Genomic DNA, 21,191 nt, shown 5'->3' with positions numbered 1-21,191 from the left:
AACCCATCAGAAACCACTCTCCTGCCATCAGGAACTCCTGAAGGTCCTGTGCTCAGAGCAGCTGTAGGCACTCCGATCAGGGGATTACAAGAAACTCAGGATCTGGGGTCTCACTGCTCCCAACAACCATTAGATTAACCAACACTGCTATTTTTGAAATCTGGTTTATGCAACCATTTCTAGGAGACTGTTTCACAATGGGCTTCCAGCTATGTTTTCTCTTACAATATTTCTATCCTCTTTTCTGTGATGTTCCCTAATGTATAGACATAGAAGTTGTAATAAAGTTATAGCAGTAGTTGGGTCTAGACTAGCCATTAACCAATGACCTTGGCATCATGTCCAGTTACAGTTGTCTGTGATTGTATCTGTTTATGTAAAGATAGGCTTCTTTGTTTAGAGGGGTCAGCTACATTTCTCTGTGAGTTTGTGAATAAGATTTAGATTGTAGTAAGGAACTATGCTGCTCTGGCAAAGTGATACTAGTAGATCATTTTCTAAAGACTTCTAAAGACCATACCCACCACTTGTCATCCTGGGAATCTAGCTAGGCTTCTAGTACCAGCAAGGATTATTCTCCTGCAAGTTGGAACAAAGGCTTGGGCTGTATGCTTCTCTTTAGTAAATACCACTTTTTACATATAGATTTTTCTAAGGTTCTTTTTGAAGAGCTTTGTGATGATCATTTCAGGTTTACTATACAGTAATTTCTTAGGAACTGCAAACATCCCACCGAGGAAAAGTAGCCTTTTTCCTGTCCATGTGGTCATCATAAGAAACACCTGATGCAGTAAGAAAATGCAGTTTATAAACTGGAGCAAGTTTGTAAACTGTCAACTAAATATACTGCCTCTGTTACGGATTGTTTCATTCAATCCATGTTCTGCCAGTTTCATATCATCTAGTTAAATTTTTATGATGCTTATCTAATTACTAAGGCTGTCTTGCTTTTGTTTCAAATGTTGCTTGGTTTCTAATATTGGGCTGTATCTATGTAATACCACTCCTCAGATTTTACAGCTCCAAAATAATTCTGGATCCTGATTTGGGACATCAGTTCATTCAGTCTACCTTTGAACTGGATAGGTGCATTTAGTTCAACCTCAATACATTCTAATTGAGCCTGTAACTTTTCTTCATCGGCCTCTATAGCATAATAATGGTTCTTTTGAATTTCCTATTTGATTAGGACATGCAAGGTTCTGTGGGAGAGATCCATGAGTTTAGCTTTGTTTTGTGCTATTTTGGCCATAGTTGTAAATTGATTCTGTACTTCACTAATAAATTCAGATATGCTATCTAATCTGGTTTGAGTTGCTTAGGAATCCATTCTTGTTTTCAGAATAAGGGTTATCCACTTTAGCCTGTTCCCAAATAATGGGATCAATAATGACAGGAGGATACTGCACTAGCTGTTTGAACTAAGCCGGAGAAAGTCACTTCTTGTCTTAGAAGGATCACGCAGAAATGCTCCAGCTGTGTTTTAATGTTGGTTTCCTCACAGTGCGCATGCAATGTTGTTGGAGAGACTCTTCTTGAGACGTCATTTGGAGAATGCTAAGCAGCATTAATGACAACTACTGTGTCATCATCTGCCAGTGTCTTAATGGTTTCTCCATTGATGGTAAGAGTCGGGTTGCCTGGAAAGTAATGTTATCTCATGAAGTGAAAATGATGAGTGATATTTATTTCTATTATAAACTTACAGAAATATCCAAGTTCCTTGCATGTTTTTTTTCTATTACCCTGATATTTAGACTCATTTTCTATGATTAAATATTAAAGAGTTTTCATAATTACATGAAATTCAGCTACTGTCAATCATACCGAATGTCTCAACATTCATGATACATTTTGAGTTTTGGGGGGAATGATATGTTTATTTTTGTGGATATGTGTCCATTTGAGTGAGTGACTGTACACATGTATATGCACATGAAGGCAGAAGAGGGTGTCTGGTGTTCCTTTCTATCCCTCTCTGACTATTCAGAAGTAGAATCTTTCTCTGAACCTTGGCTTACTACGTTCTCTACTATGCAGAAAGAAAGCAAGCTCCATTGATTTTCTTATGTTCACCTAAGTTAAACCTGTGGTTGCTGCTGTGTGCTGTATGTTTAGCTTGTCACGTGGGTGCTGGTGTGAAAACGGGAGTACTCATGAGAATATACCCTCTAGATTGTCTCTCCAGATCCTTAAATTTGCATAAACTAGACACATAAAATCACAACAATAGGGTTACCTGAACAATGCATGCATAGTGAGGTCCTAGTTAATGTGGCAAAATGGATAAGAGAAGTTTCACAGGGTTTTATTGCTGGACAAAGAGTTTCAGGAAATCAGTGATTGCTTAGAGATGCAAAACAGTTTTCTTCAAGAACAAAACCTCTTGTACATTATTCAGTCACAAATTATAAGACCGAGACAAATGTTTATATGTATGTTTTACTAAATAGTCTCAGAAACACACAGAGAGACACACTCTCACAAATTGAAAACAAAAAACAGGTTATGTAATGCATTTCCTCTCATCAAAATAGAATAAATTATAATTCATAATAGAAAAAAGAAGCTGAATATTTGCAAATAATGTAAAATTTAAGCAAAATACTGCTGTTCTTGAATGAATCAAAGAAATATACATAAAATGAGGTAATGCTATAACATTTTAAAGTGAAAACAGTCTATCAGAGAAATTTTACAATAATGCATAACTATAGTAAGAAAAGAATACTTCAAATAAACAGCCAAGTATTGGCATAAAAACAGACGGGAGGACCAATGGAACTGAATCAAAGACCTGGATATTAATCCATACACCTTTGAACACCTGATTATTGATCAAGAAGCAAAAAATATAAAATGGAAAAAAGAAAAAATATTTAATAAATGGATATCAACATGTACAAGAATGATAATAGACCCATATCTATCACCATACACAACACTCAAGTCCAAATGGATCAAGACCTCAACATAAAGCCAGTGACACCAAACCTCATAGAAGAGAAAGTGGGAAGTACACTTGAATGCACTGGCCTGGAGACCACTTCTAAATATAACCCCAGTAGCACAGACACTGAGAGATACAATTAATAAGCTGGACCTCAGAAACTTAAAAGCTTCTGTAAAGCAAAGGACATGGTCAACAAGACAAAACAATAGCCTAAAGAATGGGAAAAGATCTTCACTAACCCCACATCAGACAAAGGTCTAATCTCCAAGATATACAAAGAACTCAAGAAATTGGTCATCAAAGGAACAAATAATCCAATAAAAAATGGAGTACAGACCTAAACAGAGAACTCTCAACAGAGGAATCTAAAATGGCTGAAAAATACTTAATGAAATGTTCAACATCCTTAATTCATCAGAGAAATGCAAATCAAAACAACTCTGAGATTTCATCTTACACCTGTAAGAATGGCCAAGATTTCCATGCTCATGTTCCTTCTGCTCCTCATTTGGACCTTAGGAGCTCAGTCCAATGTTCCAGTGTGGGTCTTTGTCTCTAGCTTCATCCATCGCCAGATGAAGTTTCTATGGTGATATGCAAGATATTAATCAGTATGGCTATAGGATAGGGCCATTTCAGGCTCCCTCTCCTCAGCTGCCCAAGGATCTAGCTGGGGACATCTCCATGGACACCTGGGAACAACTCTAGAGTCAAGTTTCTCGCCGACTCTAAAATGGCTCCCTTAATTAAGATATATACTTCTCTGCTCCCACACCCACCCCTCTTCCATCCCAACCATCCCATTCCCCCAAGCTTTCCCCATCCTCCCCTTCTCCCTTCTCTCTCCCCATCTCCCCTTTTCCCCCACCCTACCCCCAGCCCCTGTACGGCAATCTTGTCCACTTCCAATATCCAGGAGGATATTTATTCTTTGGGTTCATTTTCGTATTTAGCTTCTCTAGGATCACGAGTTATAGGCTCAATGTCCTTTATTTTTTTTTAAATGGGAAATACTCTCCGTTTTATCTAATTCTTCCCTTAAAGAATTCCCAATTTTCTCATCAAATCTGCCACTGATGATGATGAAGATATGAGACACTGCCTCTGAAATGAAAAATAAAAGCGAATGGATTTCAAGGTAGCTACCTATTTTGGCAGCAGTCCAAGAAAGACTTTCATGGGAAGCCCACCAGGAGATAATATAGAAAACTCAGCTGGTGGGTGAGTGATTCTAGCCATGTGTTGCTCTGGCCTATGTCATTTGTTGTAAGGCCACAGGCAAATGACATTTATTTGTGTGTTGGGTGCCAGATTCAGAAAAAAAAATAATTAAAAGCACAGAGTCATATATTGGGACTCATAGAAGATCAGAAAATCAAAGCAATGAAGTCGCTAGAGAGTTCTCACCTCTATGAAATATTCAAATAAAAAAAGAGTGAGTTCCTGTCTCATCCCTCTTCATTTTCTGCTCTAGTGTTGCTATTAAAGATGTGTACCACCACTGCCTGGTATCCATGGCTAACTAATGTGGTGTGGGGGATTAAAGGTGTGTGCAATCTCTGTTTTGCCAGTATGGCTGATTAGTGTGGCTAGTTTTGCACTCTGATCTTTAGACAAGCTTTATTTGTTAGATGATAAACAAAGTATCACCACACAACAGCTCATAAAAAAAGAATGCATCATTACTTCAATGATACACAAAGTCAATTGCCATTAGTTTTTTTTTTTAATTTTTTGGTGTCATTTCATTTTGGATATGCCTTTTGTTTTTTGATTGCTCTTTTGAATTCTATTTCTATATTTCCATGGAGGATAATAAGCAATATGAAATTACAAATCAATGATTTAAGAGATCATTAATGGAAATGCTACAAGAAGATTTAATATTCATGTATCTGTTGCTTTGAATGAGATTTCTAAAACCTTAAAAATAGAAAGACATTTTTCTAATTCAGAGTAGTACATTTAGGTATGGATTCAAATACTTGAAGTGATGAATTCCAAATAAACCTTATAAGACCTGTTTATCTTTGTTATTCAAGAATAGATTACCAAACTGATTTATTTTATGATGTCGCTATATTTTTATAGTCTGTTTTATTCCTAAGTTTTAATAGAAAAACACAGAAGAATTTCCTTTTACTGTTTAAATATTACGATCCCATTGACATGTTTACTAAGTAAAACATGACTGCCGTGCTGTCTATGTAGTATACATAATATGTCCTTCATTTTTAATTCATTGCAGTCACATTTTTTTTCTCACCTTTATTCAATGGGGAAAACAAAATTTCAATCGTCTTCAGTAATGATATTCCTCTGCTGATCCAAAAATATTTTCCACATTTTTCTCATCAAGGACAAGAAGAACTTGAAAGTAGTAGAGTGACAGCATTCCCCACACCATATAGTTTTTTTCTACAAGTTAAACAAAAATGGAATAAGGTGTATTTTATAAAAAGAAGCTTAATTGAAAAAAATATATAACTATTAACCAAGGAAATATACTAAATAAACTCTAGATATATTCTGAGTGAGAAAATACATTCATATAAAATTCTTGAAAAATAAAGATGTAGACTAATAAAGAGGCTACGAATTACCAGATGTTTGTGTTTTCATCTAAACGTTTACTTTTGCAATGATTATAAGTTCATATATAGCTGAAAAATGACACATATACCCTTTGTAACAATTCTCTTAAAAATATAATAGTGTACACAAAATTTTGACATTAGTACAGCTAAAATACAGAACATATCTATGTTTGGACACCCTCATCATGATCCCCTGTTGTATAAATGACATTTATGTCACTGTAAACAACTTGAGAGAAGAGGTTATTTAGGCTCAGCAAACTGTTTTGGACTGCTTTGGAGAGCAGAGCCCAGTAGTTGATGGACTAGTGCAAAAGATGCAAGAAAGGGGGAGAATAGACATAGAAGTAATAAACACCAAAGGACCCACCCAGGGGGATTACTGACCCACATAGGTCCTTCCATCAACTTCCATCAGGAAACTGCCCAAGTATGTTCAGCTGTGCATTAAGTGTTAAAAACATGAGTGTCTTCAAATCATAACATTCATATTATTATATTTAATGTGTTTAGAGCCACAATGTTTCTCTCCTCTCAAATCATTTGGGAATTGATAGCCATTTTATTCTATGTATCATGAATGTTTGTCTCTCAAAAGTAAGATCTAAATGTAGTTTCTCACTGGAATAGTTCTGGATGTTTATTGAGGGTATTTACTTGGTTTATAGTTAACTATTTTTTTTTTTTTGCTCTGAAGTAACCTTCTGTGCCATGTATGTAGAAGTTTGCTTGGTAGGGGTGGGGTGGAGGTAAGGGGAGATGGGGAGCGAGAAGTGAGAAGGGGGGGTGGAGAGAGCTTGGGGAAATGGGACGGTTGGGATGGAGGAAGAGCAGTTATGGGAGCAGGGAAGTATATATCTTAATCAAGGGAGCCAGTTCAGGGTTGACAATAGACTGGACTGTAGAGGGCTTCCCAGGTGTCTAAGGAGATCTCCCCAAAGTGTTCTTTGAACAGCTAAGGAGAGGTCGCCTGAACTCGCCCTATCCTATAGCCACACTGATGAATATCTTGCATATCACCATAGAACCTTCATCTGGCGATGGATGGAGATAGAGACAGAGACCCACATTGGAGCACTGGACTGAGCTCCCAAGGTATAAATGAGGAGCAGAATGAGGGAGAACATGAGCAAGGAAGTCAGGACCCGAGGGGTGCACCCACCAACTGTGTCGGTGGGGCTGATCTAATGGGAACTGACCAAGGTCAGCTGGACTGTGACTGATGGAGCAATGTGACCAAACCAGACTCTCTGAACGTGGCTGACAATGAGGGCTGACTGAGAAGCCAAGGACAATGGCACTGGGTTTTGATTCTACTCCATGTACTGGCTTTGTGGGAGCCTACTCTGTTTGGATGCTCACCTTCCTAGACCTGGATGGAGGGGGACCTTGGACTTCCCACAGGGCAGGGAATCCTGACTGCTCTTTGAACTGGAGGGAGGAGGAGGGGGAATGAGGGGAAGGAGGAGGGAAATGAAAGGAAAGGAGGAGGTGAAAATTTGTAAAAATAATATAAAAATAAAAAATAAAAAAAAGAAGTTTGCTTAACTGTTTGCTTGTAGAAACACAATCTGGTGCAGGCAGTTTTGGAATACTAATAATCAGGATAATATAAACATCTGTGTACAGGAGTTTGTTTGCTCATCTCTGGGGAAATGAATTGCCAGAATATTTATTGCTTGATCATAGGGTAATATAGTATATTTAGTTTTACAAAGAGTATGTATTTATATTTAAATATGTTTATATAAAATATAAAAAATAATATTCATGATGTATAATGTTATAAATATTATTAATATATAGGAGATAAATATAAATGTTATATATATTTATATGTATAATAAGGAATAACATATTTCATATATATGCATTGTTCTTTATTGTATTTGACAATTTTTCATTGTATTTTAGAGAGGAGTAATGATATTTCTTTCTTTGTAACCTACACCTTTCCTTCATTCCCCTTTAGAATTTTTTTCTCTTTATTCCTAGAAAATTTACAAACATCTTTTGTAAAAATAAAGAAGATGGGCTTTCTCTGTCTTGATTTTCTTAACAGGAAATATTTCCCATTTTCCTGTTACAAATAGAGCTTCTCCTTAGTAAATTGTGTTACTTCCCATCTATTTTTTTATGTTGAAAAATTAAAATATAATTACAGCATTTTTACCTTTCTTCCGATCTATTTTTATTTTCTGAGCAATTTTGTCTTGAATAGGTGCTTAACCTCACATATGATTTCCATATATTAATGCAAACATTTATGTGATTTTTCTTCTTTATATTTTATAACATGGTGTATTAGACTGATTCGTTACATTAAGTGGTACTAAATTAAACTTGTTAATTCAGTTATAAGCTGTCAGGGAGTTTCAGTAAATAATAAATCTATAAAGTTATTATCTCATAAGATTATAAAATTCTCAACAGTTAGTGTTTTTGCAATTCCCCTAATGTCATAAAGCAATTCATAACTTGCATGTAGCCAGTGCTGCTGGTGTAATCAAGGCTTTTCAGCTGCCAGCTGTGAGAGCTGTAGTCTGGACTATGCACAATTATATACAATTATAATAATGATAATGATTATGTAGTTTATGTATTTGCTATATTGTGTTATTATGTATATATACATACATGCATACACATATTTTCCTCTTTTTTTTTTACTTTTATGTAGGAAATCTAGGTAGCAGCCAGTTCATGTGACCAGTCCATTTGCAAGAGATCAAATTCCATTTCCCATTAGACTCTGGGTCTTCTTTCCTGATACCCTTTACAGGCACACAGCTTGGGACACTTCCTCTCATTTTCTAAAATCCCTTGAGCAGCAACACTGGCAAAAGAACTGCTCCCCTGAGATCCTTCTTATTTTAACAAAAACAAACCCGAAACAAACATAATAATAGCAAAAGCCTTTTACATGAAGCAAGTTGTTAGACATTCCACAATAAGGCAGTATCACAACAGGATACGGCAGCCTATGTGGGCTAATTGCCAATGTGACAGTCTATGGCAGAAGAAGACACAAATATTGATGTTTCTGACCTACATAGAGGAGGAGCAGTGTTAAGTTTCGACAATTAGTTCACAAATTAAATAAATAAGAAAAGTGGAAGAAAATGGGGTATAATAAGAGAAAGTTATATTGAAATTGTACTATTATGTTTTGAAGTTAAGTATCATAAAAATCACAAGTTTTATAAAAGGTTATAAATTAGAAAACAATTTCAGTAAGCTATGTTTATTACTAAAGACATAGTTTGTTGTAACTTTAATGAGGCTAATTACACGGTATTTAAAAAGACTGCCTTAGTGTATGTCAGTGTCCTGGGCCTCACATTCCCTCATACTCACTGAATCACCCAGGGGTACTTCAAGTCCTCAAGACTACATTCACATATATTCTGAGTGAGTATAGCATTTGTTCGTGTTTTATATTTTACTGTATCTTTTATAGATTACATTGTAAGGCATAACTATTCAATAAAGTATAGCAATAGGCAATATAACATGAAGCGTAGCTGTGTGTTAAACTATCATCCCTGATTGCATATTATACTGTGTGATGTTCACACAGTTGAGATGATGGTTTTCTTGGGATATAACTTTTTTTGAGGTGGTCATGATAAAATAATATTGATGTTTGATCATTTATACTCTGCTGTCCTGTTTCACTGGCTCCTTATTTTTTTCTACCTTTCCATCTTTTGTTTTTTCTTTTTTAATTGATTTTATTGAGCTATACACTTTTCTCTGCTCTCCATCCCTTTGCCTACAAATTTCAAGAAGTCATTATTTTTTTCTGCTGTGTAGTACTCAATTGTGTAAATGTACCACATTATTAATTCTTCAGTTGTTTCCAATTTATGTTGTTTCCAGGTTCTGGTTATGACAGTAGCCCTCCTTTACACAAATGATACATGGGCAGAGAAAGAAATAGAGAGACAACACCCTTCACAATAGCCACAAATAGCATACAATATGTATGCTAACCAAACAAGTGAAGACTTGTATGACAAGAACTTTAAATCTTTGAAGAAAAAAAATTGAAGAAGACACCAAAAAGTGGAAAGATCTCCATGCTCTTTGATAGGTAGAATTAACATACTAAAAAAGGCAGTCTTACCAAAAGTAATCTACAGTAATCAAAGACTTCATTTTATAGGTTTTCTTAGTTGTGGTGTTAGATTATAGAAATAAAATTCTGACTAAGATGCCCATTTCTTAAGAATTTTAATAACAGTATATTTAATGTTTTAAAAGGTGTTTGTTTATGACTTAATGCAAGTGGAATGAAACTTATATTGCTAAATTACAGTTATATTTTTTCTGATTTCTTCATCAATTCTAAAAATTAATTAAAACTTGGGCTGAGATTCTCCATAGGAAATACCCAAAATCTAACTTATTTTTATAAGGAATTATGGGAGCTTATTACAGTTCCAACTATGATTATTTCCCTGTATCATTAAACTCTGGAATCAGTCAGACTCAGTGTTAAACAAAGACAATAAATAAAATTTTATAAATTTTTGAGGTATAATACCTGAAGAAATAGATCAGTGGTTAAAGCATTGCTATGCAAACAAGAGAACCAGAGTTCAAATTCAGAATTCAAATAAGTGTCTTGTGATACTACCCATATAATCAAGATCTACATTTGATTGAGAGTCTGGCTCAAAGAATATGGTGGAAAAGTGATCTAGGAAGATTGCAGCATCACACTTGAGCATCCATATTCATGGACACATGCAGGGACACATACATATACACTCAAAGAAAGGAGAAAGGAAATGTGAGTTAGAAGTATATAACCTTATAAAAATACATCTTATAATGGTGAGATACCAATAACTAAATATATTTCAAAAGTATTGAAATAATAACAACAAAAGTAATTTAGTATTTGATGTGATATAGTAACATTTAAAAGAAACAAATAACTATAGGAGAGTTATATAGAGAACCTTGTCTCAAAATTAACCTACATGGAGGCATTATTTAAGCTGAACAATGGTACAAAACAATTTTATTATGGCATCTTCTCTACTTACTGTTTGATTGAAATTTCTACAATAATATATTAGAAAAATAAATAGAGTCTGAAAATGAAAGGAATGATTTTTTGATCACAGCGTTATATGTCCACTTAGTAGTGAATAATGACTAAATAAAATTCTTTCCAGTAAGAGATAATTTATTTGGTGTTTCAAGGTGAAGACTTTAAAAATTACAAATTTCTAGAGTCCGCTAAAATCATTAAGCCTATAAAGTTGATTTTTAAAATGCGACAGTAAGCTAGGGAGCATAAAATTGTTAAATAAAGTCATTCAGACACTCTTTTTAATTTCACTCAAAATCTGTTGTGTTCTTTGGTTCAACTCATGTTGCCATAACGTCAGTATGACAAGATAGCCATGGCACATTTAATGTGAACTGAAACCATCTGCTTTATATTTCTACCCTTATTAAAAATTTATATTAACGGCCTGTCAATTTAAATGTATGTTCAAAAATGTCACATTATAGTCTTGAACTTTGGTTAGATTCCTCTCGCAGAACATCCTATTACTTATTTATAATTTGCTCCTGACCTTCCAAAGTAACAAACTACCTACAATACACATATAGATACCTGTAAAGCAACAAGCATGTGGAAGGAGAATTTATTTCAGAAGCTGTATAACTCAGTGATTTAAGACTCAGAGCGGCCATATAGAAACAGTGTGCAATTGTTTCTACCATGTCTCCTCCTTGAGACTCTCTGGAAACTATATCCTTCCAGTCTGGCCAAATAATTTCTACATCTCCATGCTTAAATTATTTTATTTCACTTTTGGCCAGAGCTGATGGTTACTGGAATTGGTGCCTTTCCAATGATTTTTAGGTGTTGATAAATCTTAAATTATAAAGCTGTTAACAGCTGTGTTTCTATCATTTGGAAATAAAGTGGTTGGCAATGAAAGCAAAAACTGTAACCCACTGAAAAAAACAGAGATGCATAGCCTATGATTACTCTAGTCTGTGACTGCTGAGTTCTCGTGCCAGTGTTAAGTGTTTGCTGATTCTATTAGATTTTCTAACATCCTTTAGATTGACTTCCTTTTGGCTTTGTATAATCCCAGTTTCAATAATGAATAGTACATGTGTTACACAGGCCTTTTGATCAAGGTAGAGAGTTATGTTTAAATCCAGAAATTTTTTTCCAATCCAGTAACTAATACTGATAAACACTTTTTATAATGAAATGAACTATATCACAGTATGATTTCCAGAAATATTTTATGCATTTCATATATGTGATGGGCTCACTAGAAGTTTCAGCTAATAAAATAAGACATTGTATGTGTGACCGTTTGCACCACTGAAAAGTTCTTGGATGAAAAATGACATTCTGTCGCATTTATTTCAAATTACAACAGCACAGACAAGATGAGTGCTGGCAATTTCTGAAACTAAATTTAAAAATCCTGAATGCTTAAGCAGAAGGATGTGCACTTTATTGTGCATATTATTATGCATGTTGGATTTTCTTAGTATAAAAATTTAGCAAAAATAGTCCATCATATCAACTATGTTCTGGGCAGAGAATAAAGTATTGGGTATCTATTTATGCTGTACAATGGTAGTTAAAATGGACAGAGGTTAGTGAGCCTACACAGCTAGAGTGGGCACTATTTAATAACCTTGAGTACAGTTCTCTCCTGAATTGTTTGTGTTAGAAGGAGATTGAGACTTCAGAATCCTTCACACAAAGTTCCAAATTTTACATGGGTTTTCTTTCATACTTATCATTTGCTCATTTTACCATGATACATTTTCATTAATTTCACTTTTTTGCCCATGTCCATAAGCAAAGGAGATAGAAATATTGTATTTATGAATAAAAAATATTTTCGTGTTTACTTTGATCTAGTTTTGTGCTTACTATTTGCTTGGTTCTTTTTTCCTCATGTTTTCTTACCATGAAATTTAAGTGACATTAGAGAAATAATCAAATGGTATTCACAAGAAAAAAAATGACATTTCCTTGCCAATGTGATTTTTTTTTCAAAATTTTACTTTATTTCAAGAAAGGATAAAGAACTGAAATTTTAATACTAGCTTTTAAACTGGCCCATTATACTCAACTTTCTAAAAATCAAGGGGCCATCAGTTTAATCACTGAGAATGCAGAATAGAGTTCTGGTGGATTTGCTTACTTCTATATTCTTTAGTGTATACATACATGTTCTTAATAATTAGCCATTGAATTTTTTATTTTATTTATTTGTTTTCACATTATTTTTATAAGAAGTTGAAACTTGAAGTTGTAATATATGTCTTTATTTGGAAGAGTCAATGCAATGGCTAATCTTTGTTAGACAAGAAAATTTCCATCCATTCTTAAAAGTTAATGCAAGTGCTCACTTTGGCCAGTTGGCAAAGTACTAGCTTGTAATGTTTTCCACAGTTAGAGCATTATAGAGTCTTGACTTTGTATAACCAGAACTCCCATTCATTAATAAAAGAAAATAGTGGACTGCATCTATGAAGAGGACAACTCTACTGCAATGTATATTTTAAAGCAAAAACCATGATTCCAATTTGGGTTATAAAGGCATTTTAGTTGAGACAAAGAAAACACTGAAATGAGGCTGAAATGTGACATGAATGAGTCCACAGAGCAGAGGAAACTATGCCGTCCCACAAAGATGTCACAGGTGGAAATGAGCGAATGCGAGGACATAGTTGCACTCCAGAAGACCTTAAGGGCTATGAGTTACAGTAAATGATAAGCTTGACTACGCAAACTCTGAGTTTGCTTACCTTCTTCTGTTTTGTAATTGCTAAGACCTAAAGATTGCAATAAACCTAGAATCTTTCATTTCTATCTCTTTCAAATCTTTGGGGAAAGTAGAAAAGATATGGCCTCAGTGCAACTAACAGAAGCAATGTCCATATAGTTTCACTTGGAATAATCCTGGATTGTGGTGAGAATACTACACAAGATGTGTGATGCAGAAATGTGCCTGCAAAAGGACAGTGTGTGCTGGTGTGTGGTGGGGTTAAGATCCTGGAAGGCCACACATTGGGTGCCAGAGATAGCAAGAATCCACAAGAGTCTGGGAGAGGGTTAAATTAATTTATTTAGATGTGTAATAGGGGTGAACACAGGGCAGGTTAGATGCCACCACATCTGTTTCATCCAAGGGGAATGAGCACCAACAGCAAGCTGCTTGCACCACCACTATCATCCAAGCCATCACAAGAGCAAGAGAAAGAGTGTGTGTGTGATTGTCTCCCTCTTTCCTTATAAGAGATAACACCCACAGACAAAATGTCATACCCTAAGGCTAGTACCCCAAATATATTTGTGGAATGAATCCCAACAGTGCTGAATTACTTTTATATCAAAGTGCCATCAAAATTAATTTTCTTTAACATATATTTCAGTCATCTTGTTTATTCCCACCATCTACTACTATTTTTCAAACCAACTATCTCCTACCTACACCTCTAACAAAAACTGATTTATATTTCTTTCCATTAATGTTTCTCCTATCCTACTACTAAGACAATTGTTTAAATAAAACTCTGATTATGTTGCCTTCACTGTTTGTTTACTCTAAGACTCATCATGGGGTCAGTGAGACAGCTGAATGAAATGTATCAAAACTGCAGTAAAAATGATCACTAATTATACTATCATAAGTTAGAAGAGAACCATTCTTAAATTAAAACTACCTTCAGAGGTAATCACATGTTTTACAATACTACTGTCAGAGATAATATAAAGGCTCATTACTCAAATGGGTCTTCATCATGGGTCTTGATTTTGAGTTCCTACACAAAAATATCACAAATTCTATGACTCAAAATGAAATACATTTCTTATCTCACTGTTCCATGTGTCAAATATCCACATATTTGTCATCTCTCCACACCTTCTCAAGGCAACGCTAAAATCAAGCATTATAGTAGGATCCATGATTGTGGAAACTTGCCATTCTCTTCTGAGGTTGATCTGAGATTTGGTGTCTTACAGAACTAGCGCTAAGGTCAAAGTGCCTGTGCTGGGTGGTATGTACGAGTAAGATAAGACAGTTACATTCAGAAAATTTCTTAATGTCCGTAAATAAAAGTAGCAACCTCCATGCACAATGCCATCAGTGCAAACCCTTCCTCAAATTGGTTTCCTTTTTTATAAAGACATCTCTCTTGAGCAAGAGCTTTACTATGTTTGAAGGTTTGTTTTGTTTTGGATAGAACCTATCTAATACAGATAACACACATTACAGACTGCTATGCCATATAATGTAAGATAATCATAGAAGTCAATATCCTATCATACATTTTATAATAAAAATTATGGTGGGGGAGGGACTTCTGTCTATGTGTTGCTCTTATTGGTTAATGAATAAAGAAACTGCCTGTCTTGGTCTGTTGATAGGGCAGAACATAAGAAGGCAGGGAAAATTGGACTGAATCTGGGAGAAGAAGGCAGAGTCAGGGAGACAACATGGATACACCAGAGATAGACATGGCAAATATTTGCCAGTAAGCTACAAGGCAATATACAGCTTAATAGAAATGGGTTAAATTAATATGCAAGAGTTAGCCAATAAGAAGCTAGAGCTAAAGGGCCAAGTAGTGACTTAATTAATACAGTTTCTGTGTGGTTATTTTGGGTATAAAGGCTGCCGGGAAGAACAATAGGTCCCCTCCCTTCAACAAATTTATACTGTCCTATTCCAGTAATTTTGGTGAGATGTTTTGCTACTTACTTCTTATATATTTTCTTGGTATTTATTAATATAATAATTTTTTTCAGCCTATTTTCCATTCCACTAACTTCATCGTGTATCAAAGATTTGCATAAAAGTGAGTTAATGACTTCCATTGAAGTTCAAATCTAGATATTAACTATTGAACTTTGCTATCCATAACTTAGAGTGGATATTATGGCCCCCAAATACCAACAGCAATATTGAGAAACTAAATTTCAAAATCTGAATGTAAATTTACCTCTCTGCTCTTAAATACTTTCCTTAACTCATTCCACAGAAAAATCAGAGCAGGAAAGAAAATTTGGTTAGTACATATTAGCAACAGCAAATAAAAATGTGGGCCTTGAAAGCTAGGAGAAATCTTCCTGTACCCTTGAACTTGTAAAAATAATGGCAATTATGTATTATGTCAATTAAACACTATAACTAGAACCAAAATCCACTAAAACTAATGGAAGAATATCATCTGATGAGGCCTATTGATTGCTTCAGACAAAATATTCTGAATCTTCAAACTTATACATACATTTCATATAATATGTGTTACTGTAATAATTTGAGAAAAATATTGCCAGACATCCCCATATTGGACAGATAAAAACAAGGTTTTGGAATTCTCTGATAATAACATCAAAATTCACATCTCCTGCAGTTTTTCTATTAATACACAATACACAATACAGAAACTTATCTACATATGCAGATGTGTAAAATTCATTGATGTAATCAAAACTAGACACATTTTGTGTGCTGTTTCAAAACACAAAGGTCACAGGGGTAAAGTAAAGAATGACACATATTTACAGCAAGTGAAGGAGAGAAAACTCAGGATTAAATAATGTGTGGGGGTGAAATATTTATGAAGAACTCCTCTGATTGTGCTTATAGCAACAAGCAATATGGCGAATTTAGGTATTGTTCTTACTTTCTCTTTTGCATTTAATATGCACAATCTCAGAGCCTTCTTTCTTTTTTTCTTCTTCATGTGACCAGTGAAAAGTATGCTCAGACAACTAGTTCATTACCATTAGCTACAGCATAAAGACTGGCAGGACTTTGACACTCTTTTCATGTACCCTTTTCGGGTTTACCTCAATTATTCTTTATGAAGATTCAATTCAATAAGCTTTATGTTACTGTTCTATTCTTTCCTTTTATGTTAATTATGTTGCTAAACCCTGGCCAGAAGAATGTTCGTGTTGGTTTCTTTCTTTCCTTTTTATAGTTGTGAAGGTGACTGTCTGCCTTTGGCAAACTTTATCCTTATTAATCTTTTTAACATATTTAATGAGCATCACCCCTCACCTTTGGCTTCTGTACCTCAGACACTTTAAGAGTCCTGTCATCATGCAAAGAAAATAATGCTCTCCAGCTCCAATTATACTTGCAAAACGATAGATTATGCATTCAGATAGAGTAAAGCTAATAAGTATTTATTTCAAAGAATATGGGCAGGCAATATTAATTGACTCATTTTACATTTCTATTTTATACACATAAGTTATACTTGGGTAATAGAGATATGATTCTAATTTTTTTCTAAACCACCCATTAATAACCTTTCATTTGTTTCTATTTCATGAAACTAATCGTGATCAGTCACCCAACAGGTAATGAATAAAAGTTGATTGTCACATCCTAATACTAACATTTTGTGATATGAAATCAATTGTTCCCTGCATCAAATAACAACAAAAGATGACAATCTAAAATTGAAGTGTTATGAGCTGAAAGAGGTCTGTCTGATTTTTCTCCTAAGGACATTAGATTGGATTAAGATATCTAAATTCAATCAAAGCTGGTTTGAGACAGGGAACTTCATAGACCTTGAGAGGGTAGAAGACAAACAGCAGAGATTCCAGCCAGAAGGCAATGCTAATTGTGGATGGTCTTCTTTTAATGTTTACCAGAAAGTCGAAATCCTTCAGGTAATATGATATATTCACAATGTATTCCAAACAGTTTAGTAGATCATCCCGAAAAAGAAAAATTTTGATACAACTCTCATATCTGAAGCTGCAGTGCCACCTTGTGGCAAAACTTGGACATTATTTTTATTTCTTTTCCTCCATAATTGTTGCTGTGTATTGGTAAACTATGATATAAAAATAATAGTTGATCTTTATATTTTATAATCTTTTGCTAAAAATTAAATTATAACTTGTATTGCCTTCCTACTATTCAATGTTTTGAAGCAGATACTTAATTTGTTTTCTAAAGCTTTATAGAAATTCATCAATATGATTCTGAGTTTAGTCAACTACTCTTGAGAACCTTTTACTCAAACAGAAAGACAAACAAAGTTAAGTTGTATACAAATTTATCAAACAAGAAGCTGAATGGCAGATTGATACTATTTTGCAATTCTAGAATTAGGAACAATTCAGAGAGAAGAAAAATGATTTTCTTCTCTCAGAGTTCTTTAATAAGAATATAACATTTTAGCAAATATTTGGAATGGAACAATATACCTTTGTATTACCTAAAATACTTGTTTTTTCACTATATGTTTCTACTCTATTTTTTCAAAAAACTAAAGATTCTTTATTTGGAGTAAACCAATTACTAATAAAAAATAAAAAAAAACATACAAAATGGGGACAACATTTATATTAATTGAAATTAATGGCCAACTTTAAAATGTTTTGTGTCTTTCCAAATTTTTCCCAGAAATTGTGTTTTTTTATATATCTCTTGGTATTGGGTTCTGAAACTGTAAATTTTGAATGCCTGTGTCTTTTTACAATGGAGTCTGTTTCCAAAAAAAAAAGATTTCTCTTGATAAGTGGTGAGAATTGTACTTATCTGTGAACATAAAGTCAAATATTGAGAATGCAGTTGTGGATTGTGTTCGTTTAGTTAAATAGTGATTATAGATTCCCCTCCTTGATTCATGACATCATTAGTTTCGGTAAGTGGCTAGGATTCCAGTACCAGGCACGGTTTCTCTCTTGTTGAGTTGGTCTTAAGTCCAGGGGGAAAGTTGTGGATTACTACCAAGTTATGTGTGCAACTAGTATGTCTTTAGAATTAACATGACATGCTAGTCATTGCTGTGGCTCATAGGCATCTTAGCTTAGTAGAACCATTGGTTGTTTCCCTGTCTGAAAATTACACAGTGCCTTTTGGCATGCCTAAAGCACATGGTGTCTTTAGCAATAGGGACATACCCTCTGGTCACAACAAAGGGTAAGAGCAGTTACCCAAGATACAATACCTGTATCTAAGGTTCAGAGATGAGTGGAAGATGAAAATATTGCAAGGACCAGAGGCAAAGAAAAATTGCCATCAGATTGCATCTCCTAGAAATTTACTAGAAGCTTAACTCATAAAGTATCACCAACATACGAGCCTAAGCATGACTAGGGCAAAGTTGATACCAATAGATGTGGTAACATGGAAGGTAAAAATCTGTGAAGTTACAATGCTAGACAAAATATATAGGCGGCTAAGAAATCATATACCAGAAGAAATAGTCTTCCCCGGGGTAGAGAACTCAATTAACTACCCAATAACAAAATGATCAGCCCCAAAATATGAGAATAATATGTACTGTGCAGGTTGTATTTATATATATAGGAACATACAAATACACACATACATGCACACTCAATACCAACAATTAAAAAAAAAGAGACCATGAATTTGAAAGAATGTAAAGAGGTATATGTAGCAGGTGTTAAAGAGAAGAAATGGAACAGAAAAATGATATGAGTCTATTAATAACTAAAATATTATAAAAAAAGAGAAGCTACTAAATATTTCAATGAAGCAAAAATCAGTTTCATTATTAAGAAGGCACAATATGCCTGGAATTTTTCCAGTTTCCCTCACTCAATATTTGACAATTTTGTTTTATTGACATAAAGAAAAAAGGACAGTGGTTGAGGCTGCTGATCCTATTGTGAACATGTTTTCTCTCTCTATTTTTGATACTATAAGGAAAATGTCTGTATTCAGTTGTTTTCCTATTATTAAGAAATATTCATAGTTCTGTGAGTTGTTCACTCTTCATCAGGAAAGCTTCCTCCTGCAGCAGATGAGGACGAATACAGAAACATGCAGGCAGATATTATGCAGAAAGTGAAAGATCTTGGAAATTTCAAGTCTAAAAGGGACCAAATCCCCCACCTCAGGACTCAGGTAATCCTCTTAGAGAGGAGGCGATAAGGGTCTAAGAGCAGGAGGGGACAGAGAAAATTATTGTTAGAAATATCTAAACTAGAAAGCCCAAACACTAACTTCCTTGATTATTTCTCTGAAGCATTGATAATACTTATGAAAAAGTATCTATTGATAAAAATAAAAACTATTAGTATATTTTTTTTCCTGAATACATGTTACTTTAAGAAAGTTCTTTCTAATAGCAAGAGAAATTGAAGTTCTTTTGCCCAGGAGTCTAGCTCTGCCACTTTCCACTCTGTGAGGTTTTGTCTATACTGCCAATAGGGCCACACAACCAAAACGTCTTAATGCTAAAAATTGACTATATACAAGCAACACTATTACATATGGCTAATTATTTTATCTTCCCAGTCATTAGTATTCTAAGGTAGATTTTTCTGTAATATCCCGATTAGGCACCAATCATGTCATAAAGTGATCAAAAAAAAAAGAATAAAAAAGTTTTTTAAATTTTAAGCTTCTTGAAAACAGAGTATTTTATTCTTACTGATCAGTGTTTGCTGTACAGTAATAATGATTCATCAAATTAAATATTGTAATTAGTTCATCAATGTTCCTAATCTTAGAATGTTTCAAAAAAGTTGAAGACCTTTTATTATACTCCTAGGATGTCATAAATTCAGCTGCCATTTGCCTTGAAGAAAATTTTTATTTTTTTAAATGAGTCTTTTATGTAAAATGACTCTTTTTTCATATATTGGCTGTCATATATTTTATCTTTAATCATAACTTTACAATAATCTAATAAGTCATTTATCCCCTGAAGATAGCTAGATATTAATTTCTTTCCAGTATTCCATGTTATTTTATGAAAGAAAATTAAAGGGAATTATGTTTTCCCCAGGCTAGATTAAGCAAAAATGAAAGAGATTAAAGAAAAAAATCATTATGTAGTTTGGGAGGAGAAAGAACATTTTCCCCCCTAGAAGTTTGTGCATTGATGAGATGCTTTTTTTTTTCTTGATGATAAAACACTATTAGGAAAAAAGAAGCAGAAAAAAACACTATTAGAAAATAGTAGCATGAAGTAAAATATCTATAAACCAACACAACAATAAAAACAAACCAAGAGAACTAGAATGGGGCAGTTTAGTCTGAATTATAGATTTTTTATCTAGTTCTATCAATCTCAATATAAAAAACAAATATAAACATTCAGAATCTTCAGAACTTTAAGTTCAGTAAAATAGTGTCTTATTTGAGAAGAGTGATGTGTATACAAACACTTGAAGTCCAAAATTAATCAAGACTTTAGTTTCTATTCCAAACTGTAGTCACAAGAAATCAACTGTGGTATTTGGAAATGCTGGATATACTTACAGCAGCAAAAGTGGATGTGGAAACAGAAAGTCAGAGATAAAAAGAAACAGAGAACAACCCAATAGTTTTTTTTTTCATTTGTGACTACTTACACTGTTGAAAAATTATACTGCCAGTTATCAGTACATGTTATTATATTGACTAACTATATTTGAAACAATGTAAAGTAAATGAATAATTCTAGGGGTGGAGGTGTGTCTCAATGGCAAAGTGTTTACTTAACTTTTATAAGGACATATTTTATCCTAAACATAGAGCAAAAGGAAAGAGAGATAAGGGAGGGAAGAAAAAGAAAAAAAATAAATGAGAATTAAAGAAGAAAAGAAAGAAAAACTAATTCTGCACACATTTACAATGTCAGTA

The 21,191-nt window shown here is 34.0% G+C and overlaps 1 pseudogene; it reads right to left on the bottom strand.

Moving 5' to 3' along the window:
• Positions 1-833: 833 nt before the first annotated feature.
• Positions 834-1,846, bottom strand: LOC121432801 (annotated as a pseudogene).
• Positions 1,847-21,191: the final 19,345 nt, after the last annotated feature.

The sequence above is a fragment of the Microtus oregoni genome, unplaced genomic scaffold (genome assembly GCF_018167655.1).
Source record: "Microtus oregoni isolate MIOR12 unplaced genomic scaffold, Mior012 000000F_ref0000247, whole genome shotgun sequence".
Taxonomy (NCBI): domain Eukaryota; kingdom Metazoa; phylum Chordata; class Mammalia; order Rodentia; family Cricetidae; genus Microtus; species Microtus oregoni.
This window is presented reverse-complemented; position numbering and strand designations above follow the sequence as displayed.